We start from the raw sequence: 13,345 nt of genomic DNA on the forward strand, positions 1-13,345 counted from the left end.
GCCTCAACACATCCAGTTATCCACCACATTTGGATCCTTCAGACGGAACCTGAAAACCTATCTCTTCAAAAAATCTTACAACCTGCAATGACCGCGCGGCCAACTCAACACCATCGGAGCTACTGCAACCCCCGACCTACTGTCTCCTTCCCCATAATCCTGTAGAATGTAAGCCCACAAGGGCAGGGTCCTCTTCCCTTTGTACCAGTCTGTCATTGTTAGTTTACTGTAAGTGATATTTGTATTTGTATGTAACCCCTTCTCATGTACATCACTATGGAATCAATGGTGCTATATAAATAAATAATAATAAAATAATAAACTTCTTGATTATATTGCACATCGTAAAAAAAAGGAACACCTCTGGAGATGGAGTTGTAACTTTGAGATTGTTGATGATTTTCAAAAATTTCGGTTCTCAAGTCAACTTTTCCCCTTTGTATCTTGTTTCAGGTGTGATTTTCATATTGCCCACACCTGTTACTTGCCACAGCTAAATCTGAACGAGCATCACATCACAAAGTTGTGTATAACAAAACGTGTAATTTCAATAATTTTCTGGGAAAAGTATTTCCTTTTCTGAAACAATTTCAAGGGTGCCAACACGTTCGGCCATGGCTGTGATTGTCAAAAGTGCTCATAAGTAACCCTAATGCCCCATGAAAGGGCATGACGTTTACTAGAAAATACTTCATCCTAGAATGCAGAGCAGGATCGCAGAACTTTCTGAAGCTGCGCTCGCAGTCTAATAGCAAGATCTCATTCTTTTCACTGAGTGCTGCCCCAAACTTTACTAAGCAGTTACCGAACAGTAACATCATTCATTACTCAGATTAATGTTTAGTAATAGCTTAGTAATATACGTGGCAACGATGGGTTAGTGCAAAGAGCGAGATTTTGATCTTTCACTGGGAGTGCGTTGTGAGATCCTGCTCTGCATGCTGGGATTCCACAACCTAGAAATTAGGAGACAACTTTTTGCTGAGTTGGGCCCTTTAGAGATATATTAGGAACACTTATCAGCACTTCTGACAATGATCACAAATCGGGGAGTGTCCACTCTTCTCTTCTTGCCCAGATTGGCATTACGTACTCTTTCAGCCCCTGAAAACCCCTTTAACTGATGACAATTTATACATTTATTACATTTATTCCATAAGTACAGACAATCAGTGTCATATATGATCTCAACAAAATGACAAGTACTGTCAACAGCTCTGCACTGATATCAATAACGAAAACGGATGCAAACGAAATCCACTAAATAAAAGTGACATTGACTAAATGCTAACGTCAGCTAACCTGAAAACACATGCCCTTATGCAGTTTGTGCTGGAGGAGCCATACTGTATATGAAGGGAGTGATGTCCGCTAAGTGTCACCTTATAGAAGCAAACAGCTGCAGTTCTGTCACCCTACGTATCCCAATCAGACACCTATAGGTCATTTGATCAATGTCTAGACTGTGTCTAGTACACTACTGACGACGCTAAGAATATCAGTGCCCGCTCCATCTGCATACTGGGACAGCAGACGAGCCATTCATCACATAATCTGACAACTGGATCTTAAGGCATTCCCATCCCAGACATTTATGTCCTATGCTGCGCTCTGCAATCCCCTTTATAGGCACTCCAAACATCCGTGCCGAATGTGCAGAAAATCTGCAAACATTGTGCTTCATATGCATGATATATAAAGGCTAGTGTCTGGTCACAGCCTGACAAGTACAGGGGCAAATCGAGGTAATCCGTAATAAGGGAGCTTAGGTAATGCTTGGTAAAAGCCACCCCATTGCTAACATTGGAAAACTTACATGATCTTGCAGTAATAATTTCTTAAAACACCAATCTTAGAAAAAAATGGTATTACTGCTGGGAAAATGTGATAAACCAACGAGAGAACGCCTCACCGTTCTCATTGGATTTAGGACTACATATACTGGTCTCCTTAACTGTCAGGGTCATCACACAAGGACTTCATTATCACTTAAAGGGTCTTCCAGTTGTGGAAAATCCCTGTCCCAACTGCAGTTTAAAAAAAATAAAAAAAATAAAAAAACTGAACAAAAAATGGTGCTTTACTTGCCGTCCTTATTTTCACTTTTTAGAGTGGTACTCTTGGGCTGGTGTTATTAAGGAGACACTATATATGACAGACACTGCATGGAAGGCATCTCACTAAGACTATACATCGGCGCATTCTCTGGCTGGTATTAAAGGGACTTACAGAAGTGTGGATCAATAAATAGTTGGTTTCCAAAAAAATACCCATTTAAAATGTAACTTTTGAAATATCATTTTATTAAAAAAATCCCCCCAAAAATAGAAATGAGAAAAATGAACCCAAACAAGCACGATACAGGAAAAAGGACTAGTAATGGATAGTGTGCTCTTTGGATGAGGATTCCCACTATTTGGAGGTAACTATAATCCTCAACAATCAATTATGTACAAACGCCACACAAAAGACAAATGGTTTTATGCCAAAAGAAATGATGATAAATATAATTGTTTCCTCTCTCACCCTAGCAAATCCCTATAGAGCAGACCTGGGCAAAGTGAGGCCCGCGGACCGAGACAGTCGAGGGGCTGGAAAACAGATGCCCAGCTCGCTGGCTCAATCTGCGCTGACTTCATTGGTGGAGGAGGGGCCTCCGGCCACTTCATGCACCAATCAGCATTTGAAACAACTGATGCGATTATGTAATTTCATAGCATCAGCAGAGCACCGGGGAACGGGACCCACGGTGAGTATGTGGTGTTCTTTTTTTCATGTGTATGGGATGTTTCGGTGGGCATGGGGAGGCTATGGGGGTGTCATGCAGAACATGGGGATGCTATGGGGGTGTCATATTACACATGGGGAGGCTATAGGGGTGTCGTACTGCACATGGGGAGGTTGTGGGGGTGTCGTGCTGCACATGGGGAGGATATAGGGGTGTCGTGCTGCACATGGGGAGGCTATGAGGGTGTCATGCTGCACATGGGGAGGATATAGGGGTGTCGTGCTGCACATGGGGAGGATATAGGGGTGTCGTGCTGCACATGGGGAGGATATAGGGGTGTCGTGCTGCACATGGGGAGGCTATGGGGGTGTCGTGCTGCACATGGGGATGCTGTGGGATGTCATGAGGCACATGTGGAGGCTATGAGGGTGTCATGCTGCACATGGGGAGGATATAGGGGTGTCGTGCTGCACATGGGGATGCTGTGGGGATGTCATGCTGCACATTGGGAGGATATAGTGGTGTCGTGCTGCACATGGGGAGGCTATGGGGGCGTCGTGCTGCACATGGGGATGCTGTGGGGATGTCATGCTGCACATGGGGATGCTGTGGGGATGTCATGCTGCACATGGGGAGGCTGCGGGGATGTCATGCTGCACATGGGGAGGCTGTGGGGGTGTCATGCTGCACGTGGGAAGGCTATGGGGATGTCATGCTACACATGGGAAGGCTGTGGGGGTGTCATGCTGCACATGGGGAGGCTGTGTGGGTGTCATGCTGCACATGGGGAGGCTGTGGGGGTGTCATGCTGCACATGGGGAGGCCATAGGGGTGTTGTGCTGCACATAGGGAGGCTGCAGGGGTGTCATTCTGCACATGGGGAGGCGGGGAGTGTCATGCCACACAAAGGTGGCTATGGGGGTGTCGTGCTGCACATGGGGAGGCTTAAAGGTGTCATGCTGCACATTGGGAGGCTATGGGGGTATCATGATGCACATGGGGAGGCTGTGTGGGGTTTATGATGTATATGGGGAGACCGTGTGGGGCTCATGCTGTATACGGATAGACTGTGTGGGGCTTGTGCAGTAAATAGGAAGGCTGTGTTGGGCTCATGCCGTATATAGGGTGGCTGTGTGGGGCTCATGCTGTATGTGGGGAGGCTGTGTGAAGCTCATGCTGTATATAGGTGTAACAACTCTGCTGGCATCACGGCATGGCCTCTCATCTCTCACACTATCTTACCCACTGCTCCAGGTCATGTTGCGGTTTCTGTTTCTCGCCAGCTCCATATTCTGTGTCTCTGCTCTCTGCATGCTTCCTGGCTGACTGTGTGCATAGGGGGGGAGGCGCCTGAATTCTCTGGTTCTTATAGGAATCAGGAGAACCTGACTAATCTGTTCCTGACCAATTACCAAGAGGCCTCCAGTATTTAGTGCAGCTCCACCCAGTGGACTGGGCCTGTGCAATGTGTTAGCTCAGTTTGTGTTTAGCTTCTGAGTTTGCCAGGCCTTGCTCTGTTACTCCCTCTCTGGAGGCTTTTCTCTGTGTTCTTGCCTTGATCTTGTTGTCCGCCCTCCAGGAGGCAGAATATTCTGGTCCCTGTGTCTTTGTTTTTGTTCCTTGTATTGTTCCATTACCTTGTCTGTACTTAGTCTTATCTCGGTCCCCTTGTCTGTGGCTTCCTTACCTGTTGTTGTGTCTTTCCTTGTGTTCTCAGTCTGCTTATGCTCTGCACTCTTGCGGCTCTGCCTGCTCTGTACCTTCGTGGCTTTACTTCTGCTCCGCACTCCAGTGGTTCTGCTCCATTCTACTCTGCTTCCGCTCCTGTTGCTGCAGGAATCTCTTTCTGCAGCTCTTCTCCGCATTCCTTGTGCCTCTGCTCTGCTTAGCTTTTGCTGCTGTAGTAATCTCTTGCTGCAGCTCCTCTCCATATTCCTTGTGGTTCTGCTCTGCTTAGCTTCTGTTGCTACGCTATCTCTTGCTGCTCTTCCGCTCCCATCTGCAGCCTTGTGATTCTATTCCTGTGTAAACAGGTCCCAACCTGTTCCTTCATTCTCCTTTCCTTTTGGCTTGCTTCCGTACCTGCATCTCCTGTGTGAACAGGTCCCAACCTGTTCCTTTATACTTCATTCCTTTCTGCTTGTTTCCTTTCCTGCACCTCCTGTGTGAACAGGTCCCTACCTGTTCCTCCATACTACATATCCATACCTGCACCTCCAGTGTGAACAGGTCCCTACCTGTTCCTTCATACACCACATCAACCAGCCCTGTGTTCTCTGCTGTTCCTGCCAGCTCTGTGTTCTCTGCCATGCCTTCCAGCCCTGTGTTCTCTGCCGTGCCTGCCAGCCCTGTGTTCTCTGCCGTGCCTGCCAGCCCTGTGTTCTCTGCCATGCCAGCCATCCCTGTGTTCTCTGCCATGTCTCAGCCAGCCCTGTGTCGCAGCCGTGCCAGCCTACTCGTCTGAGTTTCAGTCGTGCTCTTCTGCCAGCCCTGCCTGATGCCCGCACTAATCCTGGTGTTCCTGTCTCCCAAGTGGGATCAGCAGCCACAGCCAGACACCACCCTGGAGTAGCACCTGGCAGCTGCCTGCTGCACAAGCCTGACCTCACCATCAGAGGCACCAGTGAAAACCCAGGCAGCTGTCATAGTCACGCCCCTTCCAGGGTAGTCTGGTTTGTGGCGCAGTGGGGCCACAAACCCCCCGAGCTCGCGCCCACCAGTCAGGGCATGAGCGTGACAATAGGGGACTCATGCAGTATATATAGGGAAGCTGTGTGGGGCTAATGCAGTATATATAGGGAGGCTGTGTGGGGCTCCTGCTGTAGATATAGGGAGGCTGTGTGGAGCTCGTGTAGTATATATAGGTAGGCTGTGAAGGGCTCATGACGTATATAGGGAGGCTATGTGGGGCTTGTGTGGTATATACACTGTAGGTAGGCTGTGTGGGGCTCGTGCAGTATATATATATATAGAGAGAGAGGCTGTGTGGGGCTCATGCTGTATATATGGGGAATTGTATACACAATGCATTAATAAGGTCATATACGGATCTTCCACCAGGCCATATTTACCATTAGAGAATTGTACCTGCCCCTGGATATCTCAGGGACGACGTCCTTCTCTCTCTATTGTAAGAAATTGTTCATTTAAGTGCGACCTTAGATTAAGACCCGGGAGGGTCGAAACGTCATTCTGAGTCGCTTGCACATTGTGTTTTTCATTGCCTTCTGTTTGATCCTATATATTTGATTCCTTTTCTATTGAATAAATCAGCATTTTCAAAAAATCATTGCACATTTCTGTCTAGGATATTCCACTAAGAGAGTGCGGTGGATTGTGTATACAATTGTTAGTTAGACCTTATGGTCTGTCACACCAGCACCCCGACTTACTATAGAGTGCAGGCCAATATATTTATATGTATATATGGGGAGGCTGTGTGGGGCTCACGCAGTATATATAGGGAGGCTGTGTGGGGCTCGTGCTGTATATATGGGGAGGCTGTGTAGGGCTCATGCAGTATTCAGTGGGGAAATAAGTATTTGATCCCTTGCTGATTTTGTAAGTTTGCCCACTGATAAAGACATGGAACAGTCTATCATTTTAAGGCTAGGTTCATTTTAACATTGAGAGATAGATATCAAAAATAAAATCCAGAAAATCATATTGTATAAATGTATTTGCATTTTTCAGTGAGAAATAAGTATTTGATCCCCTACCAACCATTAAGAGTTTTGGCTCCTACAGACCAGTTAGACGCTCCTAATCAACTCATTACCTGCATTAAAGACAGCTATCTTATATAGTCACTTTTATAAAAGACTCCTGTCCACAGACTCAATTAATCAGTCAGATTCTAACCTCTACAACACGGGCAAGACCAAAGAGATTTATAAGAATGTCAGGGACAAGATCATAGACCAGCACAGTGCTGGAATGAGCTACAATACCATAAGTAAGACGCTGGGTGAGAAGGAGGCAACTGTTGGTGCAATAGTAAGAAAATGGAGGAAACACAAAGTGACTGTCAATCGACATCGATCTGGGGCACCATGCAAAATCTCACCTCGAAGTGTATCCTTGATCATGAGGAAAGTGACAGATCAGCCTAAAACTACATGGGGGGAACTTGTTAATGATCTCAAGGTAGCTGGGACCACAGTCACTAAGAAAACCATTGGTAACACATTACTGTCATGGTTGTAGACAGGATTCCCTTTCCTGTCCTCTCAGGGTTAATTTTGCATGACCTCCTGTTGGTTTGGGGAGGGCTATATTTACCTGCCTCTGTCTGGGGATCCTTGTCAGTGAATCATTCGTTCTTGTCTGTGTTTCTGACCCCTGGTGTGCTTGCATACTGTTTCGTCTGTTTGCCTTTTAGTGTATGACCCGGTCCATTTACTCGTCTGTGCATTTGCCTTGTGACTCTGTTCCTGTTATCAATTTCTGGCTCTGACTTGGTACTCTTTCTTCCAGTCTGCCTGCCCCGTTTGTACTGCGTCGCTATCTTCGGCTATCTGGCCTCTTGCTACGTCCTGACCACCCTTTTACGTCTTACCCTTTTGTACTACGCTGACCTCCCGGCTTTACTTCAGCACTTTCTGACTACTCTCTGGCATCTCCTGCCACCACCGCCGCTCGGTGTCTGGCTCCGCCTCCCTTCATTCCCCCGGTGGTCACGTGTTTCAGGTCTTTGATGCCGGCAGGTAAGCTTGCCGCAGCTCTCCATACACACCCTCCATCCGCTTAGATTATGACGTAAAGGTTTAAAATCCTGCCGTGCCCTCAAGGTCCCCCTGCTCAAGACAGCACATGTGCAGGCCCATCTGAAGTTTGCCAATGAACACCTGGATGATTCTGTGAGTGATTGGGTGAAGGTGATTTGGTCAGATGAGACAGAAATTGGCACTAACTCAACTAGCCGTGTTTGGAGGAAGAGAAATGCTGCCTATGACCCAAACAACACCGTCCCCACTGTCAAGCATGGAGGTGGAAACATTATGTTTTGGAGGTGTTTCTCTGCTAAGGGCTACTTCACCGCCTCAAACGGAGAATGGATGGTGCCATGTACCGTAAAATCCTGAGTGACAACCTCCTTCCTTCCACCAGGACATTAAAAATGGGTCATGGCTGGGTCTTCCAGCAAGACAACAATCCAAACCTACAGCCAAGGCAACAAAGGAGTGGCTCGAAAAGAAGCATATTAAGGTCATGGTGTGGCCTAGCCAGTCTCCAGACCTTAATCCCATAGAAAACTTATGGAGGGATTTGAAGTTATGAGTTGCCAAGCGACAGCCTCAAAATCTTAATGATTTAGAGATGATGTGCAAAGAGTAGTGGACCAAAATTCCTCCTGACATGTGCGCAAACCTCATCATCAACTACAAAAAATGTCTGACTGCTGTGCTTGCCAACAAGGGTTTTGCCACCATTTATTAAGTCATGTTTGCCAGAGGGATCAAATACTTATTTCTCACTGCAAAATTCAAATACATTTATATAATTTATACAATGTGATTTTCTGGATTTTATTTTTGATATTCTATCTCTCAATGTTAAAATGAACGTTCCCTTAAAATTATAGACTGTTCATGTCTTTGTCAGTGGGCAAATGTACAAAATCAGCAAGGAATCAAATACTTATTTCCCCCACTGTATATGAAGTATATGTGTATGGGGAGGCTGTGTGGGGCTCTTGCTGTATATATGGGGAGGCTGTGTGGTGCTCTTGCTGTAAATGGGGAGGCTGTGTGGGGATCATGTAGTATATGGGGAGGCTGTGTGGGGCTTATGCTGTACAGTGCCTTGCAAACGTATTCGGCTTACTGGAACCTTTTCCCACATATCATGCTTCAAACATAAAGATACCAAATGTAAATTTTTGTTGAAGAATCAACAACAAGTGGGACACAATTGTGAAGTTGAACGAAATTTATTGGTTATTTTAAATTTTTGTGGAAATGGGTTCATGTTGTATATATGGGGTTGCTGTGTGGGGCTCATGCTGTATATATGGGGAGGCTGTGTGGGGCTCAAGCTGTATAAATGGGGAGGGTGTGTGGGGCTCATGCTGTGTATACATGGGGAGGCTGTGTGGGGCTCATGCTGTATATATATGGGGAGGTTGTGTGGGGTTCATGCTTATATATGGGGAGGCTCTGTGGGGCTCATGCTGTATATATGGGGAGGCTGTGTGGGGCTCATGCTGCATATATGGGGAGGCTGTGTGGGGCTCATGCTGTATAAATGGGGAGGCTGTGTGGGGCTCAAGCTGTATAAATGGGAGGTTGTGTGGGGCTCATGCTGTATATATATGGGGAGGCTGTGTGGGGCTCATGCTGTATATATGGGGGAGGCGCTGTGGGGCTCATGCTGTATATATGGGGAGGCTGTATGGGGATCATGCTGTATATATGGGGAGGCTGTGTAGGGCTCATGCCACTTATGGGGAGGCTGTGTGAGGCTCATGCTGTATATATGGGGGAGGCTGTGTAGGGCTCATGCCGCTTATGGGGGAGGCTCTGTGGGGCTCATGCTGTATATATGGGGAGGCTCTATAGGGATCATGCTGTATATTTGAGGAGGCTGGGTAGACTCTTGCTGTATATGGGGAGGCTGTGTGGGGCTCATGCCGCTTATGGGGGAGGCTGTGTGGGGCTCATGGCGCTTATGGGGGAGGCTGTGTGGGGCTCATGCCGCTTATGGGGGAGGCTGTGTGGAGTTCATGCTGCGTACAGGGGATGCTGTGTGGGGCTCATGCCGTGTATGGGGAGGCTGTGTGGGGCTCAAGCTGCATATGGTGGAGGCTCTGTGGAGCTCATGTTTATGGGGAGGCTGTGTGGGGCTCAAGCTGCATATGGTGGAGGCTCTGTGGAGCTCATGTTTATGGGGAGGCTGTGTGGGGGCTGTTACAGTATATAAGGGGCTGTGTAGGGGTTCATACGATATACAGAAGGTGCTGTACTCAGGTTCAAAGGATATATAGGCGGATGTCAGAGTACTTAATTCTGCTCAATATTAAGTAATACTATTAATATAATTATCAATAATATAATATATTGCTATTAATATTGAGCAGAATTAATTTCAGCCTATTGGTTCTGCCCTCCACAACAATCACGGTCTCTCATGTGTCTTCTTGGGAAAATGTATTGCCTGCCGCCGCGCCCCGGCTATAGAGTATCCCTTATTTGCCACGGAGGTTGGCACCCTAAATTGAACGTAAAGTGGTGCCCCCGCTTATCGATGGGTGTCCCTGATAGATTCTATTACTATCCTTTTTTAATGATATGATCAATACAGCTGGGAGTCCTACAAACCTATCAAATAGCAATACATGAACCAAACAATTAACATTAGATATACTAAAGCCAAACTAGGGGTAACCCCACACACAAAACAGGCAGGAAATAATTGAGTCTGCTTTTAGACTATTTATATATGGAATAAGGGCATAGATCTAAGAAACAGATGACAAGGCATCCAACAATATCCCCCATCTACCCCCACTGTTATGTATTACTGTTTGATAGGTTTGTAGAACCCTCAGCTATATTGATCATATCATTTTAAAAAAGGATAGTAATTAATAGGATGTATCAGGGCCAGCCGTCAGTGAGTGGGGCCAACCTCCGCAGCAAGGTAGAGGCACTCTATGGGGATTTGCTAGGGTGAGAAAGGAAACAATTATATTTATCATCGATTCATTTGGCATAAAACCATTTGTCTTTTGTGTAGTATTTGTACATAATTGATTGTTGAGGATAATTGTTACCTCCGAATAGTGGGAATCCTCATCCAAAGTGTACACTATCCATTACCAGTCCTATTTTTCTGTATTGTGCCTGTTTGGGTTCATTTTTCTAATTTCTATTTTTTTCTGGGATTTTATATAATAATCTAATAATCTCTTTATATAGCGCCATTAATTCCACAGCGCTTTACAGACATTATCATCACCTATCAGTATGCCTTTGGAATGTGGGAGGAAACCGGAGAACCTGGAGGAAACCCACACAAACACGGGGAGAACATACAATCTCCTTGCAGATGTTGTCCTTGGTGGGATTTGAACCCAGGACTCCAGCCCTGCAAGCAGTGGCGTAACTACAAAGTTATGGGCCCCGGTGCGAACTTCCAAATGGGGCCCCCCCCGCCATAAAATTCAATGTAACCCCCATAGAATACAATGCAGCCCCCCCTCATAGTATAATGCAGCCCCTCCATACAGGGGCAGTGAGAAAGACACGAGCAAATGGTGACTAGGGGGCAGGGGAGAGGGCACAAGTGGGCAAGGAAGACAGGCACAAGGGGACACATGGGGGCTAGGAGGCAGGGGAGAAGGTTACAAGGGGACTAGTGGGCAAGGGAGACTGACACAAGGGGACAATGGAGACTGACACAAGGGGCACATGGGGACAAGTGGGCAAGGGAGACTGACACAAAGGGCACATGGGGACTAGTGGACAAGGGAGACTGGCACACGGGGACACACGGGGACAAGGGACAAGCACAAGGGGACAAGGGAGACAGGCACAAGGGGACACACAGGGACTAGTGGGCAAGAGACTGACACAAGGGATACAAGCACAAGGGGACACACAGGGACAAGTGGGAAAGGGAGACTGACACACAGGGACTAGTGGGCGAAGGAGACTGACACAAGCACAAGGGGACAAAGGAGACTGACACAAGCACAAGGGGACATAGGAGACAGGCACATGGGGACACACAGGGACTAATGGGCAAGGGAGACTGGCACATGGGGACACAAGCATAAGGGAGACAGGCTCAAGGGGACACACGGCCCCCTGACCTGCCAGAGCCGCTTGCAGCTGTGACCGTGGTAGTTACGCCGCTGCCTCACACACACACATACTACAGATATCACACACACACTACAGATATCACACACACACACACACACACACATCATACTACAGATATCACACACACACACACACATCAGTTATCACACACACACATCATATTACAGATATCACACACATACTACAGTTATCACACACACACTACAGATATCAAACACACACTACAGATATCACACACACACACACACACACACAGACATACTACAGATATCACACACATACTACAGTTATCACACACACACTACAGATATCACACACACACATACTACAGATATCACACACACACACACACACACACACACACACACACACACCAGAGATACCAGCTCATATACACAACTCACAATCTCCTCTCTGGTACAGGGGTGGCTGATGTAAACCGGCTGCAGCTCCTCAGCTTCTCCTGACTAAAGCGGCTCTGTCCCGCACCTCCCCCCTGCTCTCGCCTTCTGTCCCGGGGTTATTTTGGCTTTCTCTTAAATACGATCTCATTCAGAGGTACATGAGATGTATGAGGGGGAAAAAACAGATTGAGAAGCTGTCTCATCGTGATGACTGGAGCTGCTTCCTGTCTCTCACGTGCCCCGGCTGCCCCCTTCCCCTAGATACGCCTCGGACTGTTGCTGTGCAGGAGGAATCCCCTGCACTGCAATATGGTGTTGGGTGCCAGCACAGCCCGCACAGTGGTCTATCCAGCACAGCGGTCTATCCAGCACAGCCCGCACAGTGGTCTATCCAGCACAGCCCGCACAGTGGTCTATCCAGCACAGCCCGCACAGTGGTCTATCCAGCACAGCCCGCACAGTGGTCTATCCAGCACAGCCCGCATCTCTCGCCCCCCCCGAGAATGCCCCCACAGTCCAGTAAAAAAACACTCTCCTTACCTTTCCTCTTGCCAGCGTTGCTTCCTGCTCCGATCTCAGGCTCGGCTGCAGTCTGCCCGGGACACAGCAGGTGCGCGATGATATGACGTCATCGCGCACCTGCAGTGTCAGAGGCAGAGCGGGGAATGATGGGAGAGGGAGCGTCTGCAGACGCTCTCTCCTCCGTCATTGCATTTAACTGTACCGGCGTCATAGACGCCGGTATAGTTGAATGCGACGGCGGGGGGGGTGAGTCGGTGGCGGGGGGAGGCGGATCGAGCAGCCCATGACTGGCACCGGCTCTTCTGGCATTTGCCAGAAGTGCCCGATGGCCAGTCCGGCCCTGCTCTGACCTGCCGGCCCCGGGCCCCTGACCTGCCGGGCCCGGTCGCAGTGGCAACCGCGGTAGTTACGCCCCTGTCCATACTGTACAATGGCCACACATAGTGCTCTATACTGTACAATGGCCACACATGATGCTCCATACTGTACAATTGGCCACACATGATATTGCCTACAGTATAATGGCCACACATAGTTACTCCTACACACGCGGCTGAGCTCCGTACACATTGCACATGCGGCTCCCCTCCGTACACCTCGTACACACCCGGCTCCGCTCCGTACACCTTGCACACACGGCTCCGCTCCGTATACCTCGTACACACATGGCTCCGATCCGTACACCTCGTACACACACGGCTACGCTCCGTACACCTCGTACACACACGGCTCCACTCCGTATACCTCATACACACGGCTCCGCTCCGTACACCTCGTACACACACGGCTCCGCTCCGTACACCTCGTACACACACGGCTCCGCTCCGTACACCTCGTACACACACGGCTCCGCTCCGTACACC

This window comes from Ranitomeya variabilis, chromosome 5 (assembly GCF_051348905.1).
Source record: "Ranitomeya variabilis isolate aRanVar5 chromosome 5, aRanVar5.hap1, whole genome shotgun sequence".
Classification (NCBI taxonomy): Eukaryota; Metazoa; Chordata; class Amphibia; order Anura; family Dendrobatidae; genus Ranitomeya; species Ranitomeya variabilis.